The sequence below is a fragment of the Dicentrarchus labrax genome, unplaced genomic scaffold (genome assembly GCF_905237075.1).
Source record: "Dicentrarchus labrax unplaced genomic scaffold, dlabrax2021, whole genome shotgun sequence".
Lineage (NCBI taxonomy): Eukaryota > Metazoa > Chordata > Actinopteri > Moronidae > Dicentrarchus > Dicentrarchus labrax.
The window spans coordinates 22,838,651-22,854,233 of NW_026136712.1; the positions used below are offsets into that span (position 1 = coordinate 22,838,651).

The 15,583-nt window shown below is 38.2% G+C and overlaps 1 long non-coding RNA gene across 1 annotated transcript in view; it reads left to right on the top strand.

The window, feature by feature from the left end:
- Positions 1-12,295: 12,295 nt before the first annotated feature.
- LOC127373033 (uncharacterized) overlaps positions 12,296-15,583 on the top strand; it is a 23,994-nt gene continuing 20,706 nt past the window's right edge. The window contains exon 1 of the long non-coding RNA XR_007886857.1: positions 12,296-13,730. This is a non-coding gene — a long non-coding RNA (uncharacterized LOC127373033). The remainder of the gene's footprint in view (positions 13,731-15,583) is intronic.

Here is a 15,583-nt window from a genome sequence, read left to right on the forward strand (position 1 = left end):
ACCAGAGAGAAAGATTAGTGTCACACAATCACAGGGTGTGTGTTCCTCTGTTATTCATTAATGTAGTTTCACATTAAAGTAAAGATTAAATCACAGAACAAATATTAAATGTTGTGAGTCTACTGGAGGCGGAGGCAGACAACCTCCTTAACAAACGTTATTACTGTGATACAATATTATATAGAAGTATAATATAAAACTGCATTATATTACAATACTGCATTATAATATATAGCAGCATAATATAATACTGCATTATAATATATAGCAGTATAATATAATGCTGTATTATAATCTAATATAGCTATATGATATTATAATTCTTTATTATATTATAATGCAGTATTATATTATAATGCAGTACGGAAGTGTATTGCATTCACTTGAAAATGTATGTTTTGGTTTGTTTTTTGGAGTAATTTTTTTTTCTGTTTTTCAGAGTAATTTTTTTTTCTGTTTTTCAGAGTAATTTTTTTTCTGAGTTTAGAGAGCATTTGAAACAATAGATGCATTCATTCCTTTATTGAGAGCTCGATTTAACGGAAACAAACATAACCGGCTTGTTTAGTTCAATCAAGTTATACTTTGATCTGGGTTTAAGACACTGGGAGATAGTCCCGTCTTTAAGTCATATAGATGGTATTATCATTAGTTTGTCGACTCCATGCAGGAACCTGAGGACTTGCGGTTGTTCAGAAAGAAAGCACATTCAGATCTGTTACATATATAGATAGCAATATATACATAGCAATATATACATAGCAAAATTGCAGTAGATAGTTGAAGATGGGGCATGTATGTGCGGGCAGCAGTCACCATAGGTCTGTGGGAGTCACTTGCAGGTTGGAGGTTCTCGCAGCAGTTCAAAGTATCTCGGTAATGCAGAAAGAAAATTACTCTGAAAAACAGAAAAAATTATTCAAAAAAACAAACCAAAAAATAGATTACTCAGAAAAAACAGGGTTTTCTTTTTTCAAATGAATGCAATACGCTTCCGTACTGCATTATAATATATACCAGTGTAATATAATATAGCTATATTATATATATATATTATATTATAATATAGCTATATTATATTACAATTCAGTATAATATTACTGTTGCTATAAAACTATATTCAACACTGCAGCTGAACTTCAAGAAAGAAATAATCATAGAGAGGATGAAGATGAAGATGAAGATGATACAAATTGGTCCTCCTGAACTCCAAAATACTTGAGTAAGAAGACTGCAGTATCAAGAAGTATGAAGAAGATTTACTTTATTGATCCCCAATAGGGAAATTATTTTCAATACAATCTCACACACACACACACACACACACACACACTATTACACTACACTAGTTATTGTTAGAAAAAATATTTTTTTTACCAGAAGACCTCTGACACAGACTGACCTTAAAGAATGAATCACAACTTCTTAATTCTTCTTCTCAATCGTAAATTACCGGTAATGCATGAATAATAATGTTTGAATAAAGAGTTTCTGAGGAACCTTTAATAAAGACCCTTAATAAGTCTCTCCCTTCCTGAGGAATGCTAATCACATGCAGTTTTTTGGTATGACTGTGTTATTTTCTGATGCATTAGGATCCATAAACTGGGAATAACTGAGACAAGTATGTGATGCAAGAGGTCTGGACCTGCTGATAACAGTGTATATGGGGACATACAGTGAGTAGACCGTGAGAGTAGAAAACACCTGGATGATGACAGACTGTAAGTGAAGTTCAGTAATTCAATAATTCTTAGTCACATTCAGGGAACTTCTTGTGATCTTTCCAACCTTTGAGGACCAGACAGAGTTACAGATTTCAGTGCAGTGACTCACAGCTGAAGATTTCACTCCCAGCAGCCACTGCTTCCTCTCACTGACTCACCAACAGATTGAGCAACAACATTTACAGGAAGCTGACCTCACAAAAAGTGAATTGTCACTGACATAATAAAAAAAATCTGAAGGAAAAGGGAAACTTCAGAGTAAAAGCATGAAACAGTGAAGTGGAATGAAGCCATAAAAGAGTTGGAAACATCCTCAGGAAGGAAGTCAGGCGGTACATGTGGTCAGTTCAGTGTGATTATCTGTGGACTGAAAAAGCACAGCAGTGCCTTCACAAAGAGATTAAACTGTCTGATAACACGAGAATATGACATCCTGAATATTATACAAACCTCATACTGAGATTCTGCCTCCTCACAACATAAAACCACAGTTAGATATATTAAAAACCTTCATCTAATATAATAATAACACAGTTTACATCAGTTCTGTCTGTTATTCATTCTTAAAGCTCTTAAAGTGAATTAACATAAAATGTGAGTTTTAACTTCTTCCTGATGTAAATCAAAGATCAATTTAAATTCAATTGTTTAGATTATAAAACATAAAACCAACAGTAACAGTTATTAAATATTAAATACAACAGCGGGATTATTATACTGTAATTTTAAAATCTAATTAGATAATAATAATCTATAAAAATCAGTTCAGTTTTGGTTGTGATTCAGATTTTAAAAGTCAAGGTTTTTTTCAGGTCAAATAGAGGAACTCAAACCTAGATGAGGTTTTCATTTTTAACCCATTTGTTGAGTCTTGAGACATATAACCTTTTATTAGATAAAATGAAAAATCTCTTTTATCAATGGTCAAAGTCAGTTCATAAATATCAAATACTTGTTTGTGCTCTGTGTAGTTTCTGAGATACAGACACATTCTTATTATACTATATGAATAAACGGGGTCCTATAAGTATTCCATATCAATATAATTTACTAGTTGGAGCAAATTCTTCATATTCAGGACATTTTCTACCATTGTAGAAACTAACCCAGTATAGATGTTAAAGGAAGGAGGAGTCTGTTAATGTTAATGCATCTCACACACACACACTGTATAATAAACAGTGCATAGTGTCGGTGACGTCCCCCATAAGTCAATGCTGTAGATACAGGACATAGGTCAGCAATTTAAAGTGGTATTATTATGAAGGTTACAGTGACCTCAGAGAGAACAGATGAGTCAAGGTGAGTCACTGTGGGCATTATCTTAGTGTGATATTAACTAATAATTATTAATTATGCTAATTGTCTAACATACGGGTGCACAAGTTATTATCTGTCATAGTGTAAATGAGACCCAGACTGAACATTACTAGCTCACCAGTTTTAAATTCAATTTCAATTTCAATTCAATTCAATTCAATTCAATTTTATTTGTATACCGCCAATTCATAACAGAAGTTATCTCAGGACACTTTTCAAATAGAGCAGGTCTAGACCGAACTCTTTATAACATTATTTACAGAGACCCAACAGTACCACCATGAGCAAGACCTTGGAGACAAGGGCAAGGAAAAACTGCCTGTTAAAAGGCAGAAACCTAGGACAGATCCTTCGGCTCTAGGTGGGTGGTCGCCTGTCTCGACCAGTTGGGGTGAGAGAGAGAGAGAGAGACAGACAGACAGACAGACAGACAGACAGACAGACAGACAGAATGAATGCACAAGTTTATGTAGGCAATCTTCGCAGGGATCTAATTTAAAAGTTTTCCATTACAACATACAGTAGATTGTTTCAAGGATATGTGGTCATTTTATCAAATCAAATTCCAGGAGTTTCCACGACTGGAAACTAAACAACCAGCTTTCCAGGACAGTCGGGTGCTAATGTGTGCTGATGATCTCTGCTGATAATCCCTGAACTATTTACGGCTCTGCTTGTTGTTTTCTCACTTTCTCTGCAACTCTTTCTACTTCCTGCAGCTAAACTTGTGAGTGTTGAAGCATTTTACAATGATCACAATCTCAAACACTGAAACCTGATCCTGGTCCTGTAGGAACCTGCCCCCTGTTGGCCCAGATCCTGGATCTGTAGGAACTTTCCCCTGTTGGCCCAGATCCTGGACCTGTAGAAACCTGCTGCCACCTTCACAGAGCTGTATTGTTTTAACACTTTAGTTCTCACAGTGAGTCAGTGACGCAGCCCACATGTCGAGGCAGGACGACGAAGGTGACGATGATGACACTTTATCCTTCTGATGTGGTTTAATGGACCGGTAATAATAATCACATGATAATAATAATAATAATGTGCAGGGTTTACAGAGAGATCAATAAAATAACCAACAATAGAACTTGGTGCCGTGTTACTACAACTGAATGAGTGCTGCTGGAACGAAGCTATTTCTGTATATCTTTGTTCTGCATCTTGGTTCTATAAACCTCCGTCCAGAAGGAAAAGTTCACTGTGAAGATGGTGTGACGTTGTTTATGGAGATGGTTATTGGCTGTGATTATCTGCTGCACAGGAATTCTGGGGAAAGCCAATCAGACTGTAAACAATCTCACAATCTAACAATCTGACTGAGAGAGTTTCTGTTTTCAAACTATGAGATCAAAGAAAAACAGATTCCGTAAAAGCAAGAAAAGGCTATCAGATTAGTGGAAAATATTTATATATATATATATATATATAGAGAGAGAGAGAGAGAGAGCGAGAGAGAGAGAGCGAGAGAGAGAGAGAGAGATTGCACACATTCAGTTGCCGCACACAAATACAAGTAGAGCATTTCCTTCCAGACGCTTTAAGATAAAGCTTATATATTATATATAAAGGCTTAAAGATGAGACAGACTTTATTGATCCACACTGGAGAGACAGAGACTGAGGCATCCTCTACACCTCTGTGTACGCAAACTGACCTCAACACTTTTGTTTTCATTTAAATCGTGAGAGGAACCGGTCTAGAATCATTCATAGTTCTAGGGTACCTGCAGGGACAGGGACTACCACAGCATCCTTCCAGACCACAGCTACCTGCTGTGGACTATAGGACTCAGTTCAGGTCCCTGACTCTGATTGACCCTCACTGAGAGGGTGATTGTTTCAGTTTGTTTCAGTTCCTGAATTTCATGAATAAAATCTAAATTATCAAAGTGAGTATAGAAACTGAAGTTAATTAGCAAACTCTTAGCTGGAGGTTCTGGAGGTTCTGGATGATCTGGAGGTTCTGGAGGTTCTGGAGACCTGCTATCGTTTTCATGCTAGACTGAGCCGCGCCGTGCCGCGCCGAGATTATTTGCTGCCATTTGTTCTCTACTTCAGATTTATAGTTGTGTTCTGTCTCTCATTATTTGTCTCCAAGTCTTTGCTGGATGCAGTTCATCAGTCCTTCTGTCCAAACCTTTATGTTTATGTTATGTTACTAATTAAATTAATTAATTATTTTATAGAACTAAAGCAACTGTGTAAGTTGCGTGTGAACAAACAATGAGACGAGGTTGTACGTGACAGATAAAGGTTTACACACACACACACACACACACACTCACGAACACACACACACACACTCACACTGTGACTCAGTGAGCTGTTGCATAATGTTCTCACAATAGTGAATGACTGAACCTTTCTTCTGATGGTCGAATTACAGAACTCTAACTGACAGTAACTGACAGTAACTGTCAGTAACAGACAGTAACAGACAGTAACTGATAGTAACAGTCAGTGCCAGGTGGACTAACGCACTCACTCAGAAACGTGGTCCACCAGAGGAGCTGTAGATCTATGAACCCGACCCGGGTCCACCAGAGTGCCGCAGTTATACAGTCAGTAACAGACAGGTCTCCCCTGCAGCACAGACAGTCTGCAGTCAGTCGTCTCTGAACAAATGCAGAACTACCCTCAGAGATCAGAACCGACCATTTTAATTTGAGTTTGTTTTGCAGAAGTTTTGTGATTTGGACAGAAGACGACAGCAGGAGGCGTATTTATAGCCATTTATTGTAGTGATTAATGAGTCAGGACCCGGTGTATGCCTGCTTCTATACATGAGGACCTGGTCTGTTGTGATCTGGTTACTGTGGTCTCTGGTCCAGGACCGGTCCACCAACCACAATCCTGTAACAGTTGTATACCCGCCCTCCTTACTCTCACTTTCTCAATCTGATTGAGGAACTATTTCGGTTTGATGTTAGAAAGTATCTGACCTCCGATCACAACTCGACTGACTCAGAGACACTGAGGAGGACACTGGTTGTGATACCAGAAGATCCCTTACAACCAGTCTACAGTAATGTATTGATCTGACTGTGGTGGTTGATGTTTCACTGTGTTCTTGTGTGTTTTATATGTTGATTTACAGTAATTCAAATGTTTCAGAGTCTAAAGTCGAATCAGAGTTTGTCAGTAGTTTTTACAGGTAATGTTATAAAAATAATAAATATGATAAATATAATAAATGTGTTGGTACTTCAGTGTGTTTGGTTACAGAGGTTGTGAGTCTTTAATCAGTCCATCAGTCTGTCTGATATGAGGACGTGTATTTTGGGAAATCCCAGATTCCATGGAAAGTCCAGTGCTTGTGACGGCCAGCTCCAGACGGTCAGAACGGCTTCTGATTGGATGACTGAAACAACAGGCCGCTGAGGAATGTGTGTGTGTGTGTGTAACATCCTCTGTTTCCTGTGGATTTCTGGGAAACTTTGATAGTTATTGTTTATATTATTGGTATTATCGATATTTTGATAGATCTTATTGGTATTATCGATATATATTGATAGATCTTATTGGTATGTTATTATATTATAATGCAGTCAATGTACACAGAGTGAGGAATATAAGCACAAACACTGCACATTGACTGTTTATGTTCCTGTGGTAGTGAAATCAAACTGCTTCCTGTTTGTTAGCAGACAGCTCCACCTGCAGGTCACTGACTGTTACTACTGTGCTACAGTACTACTTTAGTACTGCTGTAATACTGTAATACTGTAGTACTGTAGTACTGTAGTAATAATAATAATAATAATAATAATAATAATAATAATAATTACTTTATATGTATAGCACTTTTAAAAACATGGTTTACAAAGTGCTTTGACAGAACACAGCAAGAATACAATTTACAATTACAAGGGACAATAAAATAAATTACATGAAATAGTTGAAATAACAGAGGGAATGATACAAATGAATAAAGTAGGTGAAATAATAGAGATGGAATAATATAAAGTAGGCGAAATAAGAGAAATGGAATAAATAAAATAAATAAAATAAGTAGAACAGAACTCAAAGACGGTTGGAGTACAAATAACATAAAAGGACCACATCACATAAAGGCACGTCTATAAAAATGGGTTTTAAGAAGTGATTTAAATAATAATACTTTAGTAATACTGTAATAGTGTAATAGTATAATACTGTAATACTGTAATACAACTGCACAGGGATAGGGGGTAAAGAGTAGAAGAAGAGAGGCGGATGAGAGGAGGTAAAGAGGAGGAAGAGGAGAGGAAGAGAGGAGGAAGAGGAGAGGATGAGAGGAGAGGAAGAGAGGAGGAGGTCCATGAGTTTCTCTCATCCAGTGAGTTAAATGTCTCTGTGATGTAAGTACATGAGTTGACCAGCAGGTGGCAGCACACTCATTGTTTGTAATGAAGCATTTGATATCAATCAATAACCAAACAGCTGCATTGTGTTTGTAATCAATCAGTGGATTTGATTTTACAGAATAAGTTGATAATCATCATGAATGATAATATCTTTATTGGTTAATATTAGTATATAGTAATATAGTATATAAACAACATAATGACCCAAATATCAGTAAACAGCTCAAATCTGATGAGTTATAATAACAGCAGTTTATATAATATCTGTATATATAGTAAGCTTTATTTATAAAACACACAGTTACAAAGTGCTTCACTAACAAACACAATACAATAAAAATACATGAACACATATACACATAGGGAACATATACATACACACACACATAGGAACATATACGTACACACACACATAGAGAACATATACAAACACACACATAGAGAACATATATATGCACACACATAGGAACATATACATACACACACACACACACACATAGGGAACATATACATACACACACAGGGAACATATACATACACACACTGGGAATATATACATACACACACTGGGAACATATACATACACACACAGGGAACATATATAAACACACACAGGGAACATACACACATAGGGAACATATACATACACACACAGGGAACATATACATACACACACTGGGAATATATACATACACACACTGGGAACATATACATACACACACAGGGAACATATATAAACACACACAGGGAACATACACACATAGGGAACATATACATACACACACACACAGGGAACATATACATACACACACATATAGAGAACATATACATACACACACATATATGGAACATATACATACACACACGGAATATATATATACACACAGGGAACACATACACGCACACACACATAGGAAACATGTATACACACATAGGGAACATATACATACACACATACAGGGAACATATACATACACACACAGGGAACATATATACACACACACAGGGAACATATATATACACACACAGGGAACATATACATACACACACAGGGAACATATATATACACACACAGGGATCATATACATACACACACAGGGAACTTACACATACACACACAGGGAACATACACGTACACACACAGGGAACATACACGTACACACACAGGGAACATATACATAAACACACAGGGAACTTACACGTACACACACAGGGAACATATACGTACACACACAGGGAACATATATATACACACACAGGGAACATACATACATAGGGAACATATACATACACACACATAGGGAACATATACATACACACACATATAGGGAACATATACATACACACACACATATGGAACATATACATACACACACATGGAACATATACATACACACAGGGAACACATACACGCACACACACATAGGAAACATGTATACACACACATATGGAACATATACATACACACACAGGGAACACATACATACACACACATGGAACATATACATACACACAGGGAACACATACACGCACACACACATAGGAAACATGTATACACACACATAGGGAACATATACATACACACATACAGGGAACATATACATACACACAGGGAACATATACATACACACACAGGGAACATATATACACACACACAGGGAACATATATACACACACACAGGGAACATATACATACACACACAGGGAACATATATATACACACACAGGGAACATACACACATAGGGAACATATACATACACACACAGGGAACATATACATACACACACAGGGAACTTACACGTACACACACAGGGAACATACACGTACACACACAGGGAACATATACGTACACACACAGGGAACATATACGTACACACACAGGGAACATATACGTACACACACAGGGAACATAGGAAACATATACATACACACACAGGGAACTTACACGTACACACACAGGGAACATACACGTACACACACAGGGAACATATACGTACACACACAGGGAACATATACGTACACACACAGGGAACTTACACGTACACACACAGGGAACATACACGTACACACACAGGGAACATACACGTACACACACAGGGAACATATACGTACACACACAGGGAACATATACGTACACACACAGGGAACATAGGAAACATATACATACACACACAGGGAACATATACGTACACACACAGATCAAAATCTCTGGAGGACAAGAAGCTTCTGATTTTTACAATATTTCATAGCTGCAGAAAACAGGACTGAAGTTCTGTAACAGGATTTTGGCAAAAACCAGACTGGAATTTATCAAACACTATATAACCCTTTACCAGCTTCAGGACCAGCTTCAGGACCTGGACCACAACAAGATGTTCAAGGATTTTAGATAAAAGGGAAGGTGGAGATTGGTCTATAGCTTTCTAAGTGGTCTGGATTGAGAGAGGGTTTTCTAAGAAGTGGCTGAACACATTTTAAAATGGTCAGGACCCGGATGTGAGAGAGGAACTGATGACAGAAAGACAGGGAGGATAGATTATAGAAGTGTGTGACAGGGACTGGAGGAGGGAGGCATATGATGGACAGTTTATAAAGGATCTGTAGAGAGGAGCACAATCAGACAGTGAGGGGGAAACGAGACCTTAGACCATCAATCTTACCAATGAAAAAAGACAAGAATGTTTCACAGTCAGCAGGAGGAGGAGTTGATAGCTGGAGGAGGAGGAGTTACAAGCTGGTTAATAGTAAATAAAAACCGATATATGTTCATGGCTAACAATCGATCCAAGGGGTTTTATTAATAACTGGGACAGCCCTGGATGTATATGGAGCGGACATAGTGACTAGTGAGGATGGGAACAGAAAAATGTGGCTGCTGGCTGATTGTTAAAGATGCCAGAGAGGATTATATGTTTCTGGGATGGGGAAGCAGATACAAAATGTCTATCAGAAGTAACACATAAAACCTGCATATTCAGGGACTTCAGAGACAGATCCAGAGTAAAAACGAACCCACGGTTATTAGCAGGGCCGGAGACAATAAGCAATACGACAATAAAAGATTTACAAATGTTTAAAAAGTCTGAGGCAAATGGATTTGAAGAGTTACAGCGGGTCGTCCACCCATCAGAAGGTTGTTGATTCGATCTCCGGCTCCTGCTGCTGCATGTGGAAGCTGTGCATCGGTGTGTGAATGAGTTAGTTTCTGTGAATGTGTGTGAAAGGGTGAATGTGGCTGTAGTGTAAAAAAGGTTGGAAGACAGTAATGTAACAAATCTTCCTCATCTTCTTCTTCATCACTGCTGCCACACACACACACACACACACACACACACATTCCTGAGCTGGTTGCAGCTCGCTGTGTGTGTGTTGATGTTAGTCAGCCAATCAGAAACAGTTTCAGACCCTGTTAGGAGTCCAGCTGTTTTCCCATTTTCGGTCAAAGTCCAGGCAGAGTGTGTGTGTGTGTGTGTGTGTGTGTGAGTGTGTGTGTAAGTGTGTGTGTCAATGATCCTCTTCACCTTCACACTGACAGAAAACTGCTGCTGACACTAAAAACATAAAAAAACAGAAAATGATAATAAATATAGAATATAATGTATGAATATAATAATAATAATAATAAAGTATAATATAGTGTAATAACGATATTAAACACAGCACACTCGGCTGTGGTCTGTATTTCTGATATTATTAGTGTGTGAAAGTGTGTGTAGCTACAGACCGCTAGCTAGCGTTATGGAAGCTTCTAGCTATCCTTTGATCTATTAGCTAGAGACAGCTAGCATATCTGACTAACCAGTGTTAGCTACAAAGTGCTAGCTTATCAAACATAGCTTTATCCTGTTACAGACAGATAGTATTACTTTATGTTAGATATTGTATACGTTGACGATACGTATACAGTATCTAACAGTGTGTGTGTAGTGGTGTACAATATGCACAGAAGAAGGCATGATCAGTGAATGTGAGTGGAAATAAAGAGCAGAAATAAGTGTTGTGGTATGAAGCTATGAAGGACAGTCGCTGGAGGAGGAGCAGAGGAGGAGGAGGAGGAGGAGGAGGAGAATGCTGTAACTAAACAAGGACATAGTCACACAGAGAAATACTACAGCACACAGTCTATATGAGCAGTCACACACTTTGCACTGAGACACAAGCAGACCACACCCACCACGTTTCCTCTCCTTACATGAGACGAAGAGGAGGAGGAGGAGGAGGAGGAGGCAGAGTCTCCTCTTATTTACTGACCGGCTTCCTTTTTAGGAGTTAAGATACAGACAGATGTCCCTGCTGTCTGTTGTTTTATGTTCTATTGAATCTGCCCTTACTATACTTTTTATACCCGTTCACTTTGTTTCTGTGACGAGGAGTGAAGGAGGAGTGAAGGAGGAGTAAAGGAGGAGTAAAAGAGGAGTAAAGGAGGAGTGTCTGCTGCAGGAAGTTTTCTTTCACTCGTAGTAAAGTCTCCTTTTAAGGAGAACCTGAGTGGAGTCTGCTGGATGTCTGAAACAGAGAAATGTTACAGTCATCATACAGAGATCTCCTGCTGACACATTCCTCCCCTGGCGGCTGTAAACACTACGATACCCATGAGCCTCAGCAACTGTAGTGATGGAGAGGCAGCCAGTCAATAAAGCTGATCAAACTGCTAAAGGTTTGATCAGCTTTCTACCATTTACAGTATTGATCAGCCCAACGTTAATCTGTAACTGGCTGTTAGTGAAATGCACCCTGGGAGTTGTAGTTCTCCTCTGTCCTTCAGTTTTTATATCCACAGACTTCTTGTAGTTTTCTAATCAGGTGGAATTTCTGCCAGATCACTTGTTGTTTGAGGAACAACAGATCCCCTTCCTCTCAAAGATTCTGGAGAAAGTAGTCGCCAAAGAGTTGTGTGACTTTCTACATAACAGTAGTTTATTTGAGGATTTCAGTCAGGATTTAGAGTTCATCATAGCACAGAGACAGCTCTGGTTAAAGTTAATAATGACCTTCTGACTGCTTCTGACAATGGACTTGTCTCTGTACTTGTATTATTAGATCTTAGTGCTGCATTTGACACCATTGACCATGATATTCTTTTACAGAGACTTGAGCATCAAATTGGCATTAAAGGAACCGCACTAAGCTGGTTTAAGTCATATTTATCAGATCGCTCGCAGTTTGTACATGTTAACAATGAATCTTCAATAAATACTACAGTTAGTCATGGAGTTCCACAAGGTTCTGTACTTGGACCAATACTATTTACTTTATATATGCTCCCTTTAGGCAACATTATTAGGAATCACTCCATTAACTTTCACTGTTATGCAGATGATACGCAGTTATATCTATCAATCAAACCCAATGAAATTAATCAATTATCTAAATTACAAACATGTCTTAAGGACATAAAATCCTGGATGAGCTGCAATTTTCTGATGTTAAACTCAGAAAAAAATGAAATTCTTCTTCTTGGCCCCAAAAACCTTAGAGACTCACTGTCTAAAGATATAGTTACTCTAGATGGCATTAACTTGGCCTCTAGCACCACTGTCAGGAATCTTGGAGTTATCTTTGATCAAGATTTGTCATTTAACTCCCACATAAAGCAGACCTCTAGGACTGCCTTCTTTCATTTACGTAATATTAGAAAAATTAGACACATCCTATCACAGACAGATGCAGAAAAACTAATCCATGCATTTGTTACTTCAAGGCTGGATTACTGCAACTCTTTATTATCAGGTTGCCCCAATAAGTCCATTAAAACGCTCCAATTAATTCAGAACGCTGCAGCACGAGTACTGACAGGAACTAGAAAAAGAGATCACATCTCTCCTGTACTAGCTTCTCTGCACTGGCTCCCTATAAAATGTAGAATTGAATTTAAAATCCTCCTCCTCACCTATAAAGCTCTTCATGGTCAGGCCCCTTCATATCTTAAAGAGCTCATAGTACCCTATTACCCCTCTAGAACACTACGTTCTCTGAATGCTGGGCTACTTGTGGTTCCTATAGTCTCTAAAAGTAGAACAGGAGCCAGAGCCTTCAGTTACCAAGCTCCTCTCCTGTGGAACCAGCTTCCAGTTGTGGTTCTGGAGGCAGACACCCTCACCACATTCAAGAATAGGCTTAAGACATTCCTCTTTGATAAAGCTTATAGTTAGGGCTGGATCAGGTGAGTCCTGAACCATCCCTTAGTTATGCTGCTATAGGCCTAGACTATCGGGGGATTTCCCATGGTGCACTGAGCTCCTCCCTTCCTCTCTCTTTCTGCACTCATGTTCCATTAATGCATGTTACTAACTTCACTTCTTCCCCGGAGTTCTTGTGCTTTCTCGTCTCGCAGGTTCTTGTCGATCCTGGTGGAGCCTCCTGCCATGGTCCTGCTAGATTGCCATTGCCAATACTGTTGTTGCTGTGCACCTGTCTGTCTGTCTGTCTGTCTGTCTGTCTGTCTGTCTGTCTCTCTCTCTCTCTCTCTCTCTCTCTCTCTCTCTCCCACCCACCTAGAGCCGGAGGATCTGTCCTAGGTTTCTGCCTTTTAACAGGCAGTGTTTCCTTGCCCTTGTCGCCAAGGTCTTGCTCATGGTGGTACTGTTGGGTCTCTGTAATTAATGTTAAAGAGTTCGGTCTAGACCTGCTCTATTTGAAAAGTGTCCTGAGATAACTTCTGTTATGAATTGGCGCTATACAAATAAAATTGAATTGAATTGAATTGAATTAATTGATTGGATGGATCTCCTGTTTAAACTGTACTGATCAATAAACTGTCCCAGAACGAGTCTGATATAAAATGTAGTATCTTATCTATATATGTATCCTGACTCAGTGTTTGAGAGAGAAACCTTATTGAAGTACAAACATTCTTCCTCAGTGGTTCATTCAGACCGATCTCCTCCTCCTCCGTCCTCCTCCCTGCTGTTTGTCTTTTTAAGGAGATAGACCGCTGCCCCCCCACCACACACACAGGATCTAATATAATATAATAATATAATAATACTGTAATATATTCTATATAAAAACTTTATTGATACTCTTCATCATTATAATGTGTCCAATACGTCAGCCTCAGCTGCACTTTGTGTTTACTGCTAATCAGCTAACGTTAGCATGAGCATTGTACCCGCTAACATTAGCACATTAGCATTGTAATGTAATTATAAGTGAAACAGTTAAAAGATGTGCTGAATTAATGAAAATGTAATTATTATTATTATATATATATTATTATAGTTCAATCAGTGAGTCTGATGTCACACTGCTGATCACCTTTAAGTGGATGTGATCAGTTTGAACAGAACAGTCCTTTAATCCCTGACGCCCTAACATGGGGATGAAATCTGTGTGCAGGACGGTCTGTGATCGGGCCTCAGAAGGGGATTGTACTGTACATCATGTAAACTGATGAGGTCATTGTTTGGCACACCCTTTAGGCATATATGTGTGTGTGTGTGTGTGTGTGTGTGTGTGTGTGTGTGTGTGTGTGTGTGTGAATGAAGATGCTACACTGCCATATGAGGAGGTGAGAGAGGAAGCTAGTACAGTAAATAATAACCAGAGGAGGCTTATATGCAAACAATTATTATCATAATTAGACCTCATTAGAACAAAATGATCTGAATCTAATAAAGGATTTCAAATTATTGAAATCTAAACTGTATAAACTCTAGAGCTATCTTCTATATTTAATCAATAATCTATAATCAATAAACAGTGTATAAACTCTAGAGCTATCTTCTATATTTAATCAATAATCTATAATCAATAAACAGTGTATAAACTCTAGAGCTATCTTCTATATTTAATCAATAATCTATAATCAATAAACAGTGTAAACAGTGTATAAACTCTAGAGCTACGTTCTATATTTAATCAATAATCTATAATCAATAAACAGTGTATAAACTCTAGAGCTATCTTCTATATTTAATCAATAATCTATAATCAATAAACAGTGTATAAACTCTAAAGCTGTGTTCTATATGGAGTTGATCAATAATCAGTAATCAGAAGCTGTCACACATTGACTGTTTACCATCCACTGTTTAGATCTTGGTGCTTTTTAACTCTAGATTTGAACCGGATGAAGGATTTTAGTCATCGGACGTCTGGATCTTAAGTTATCAGAGAAACAAGCTGAGCTAACGTTAGCAGCAGCTCGGCTCGCAGCCCCTCCGGGACGTCCTTTGTCTGTCCAAC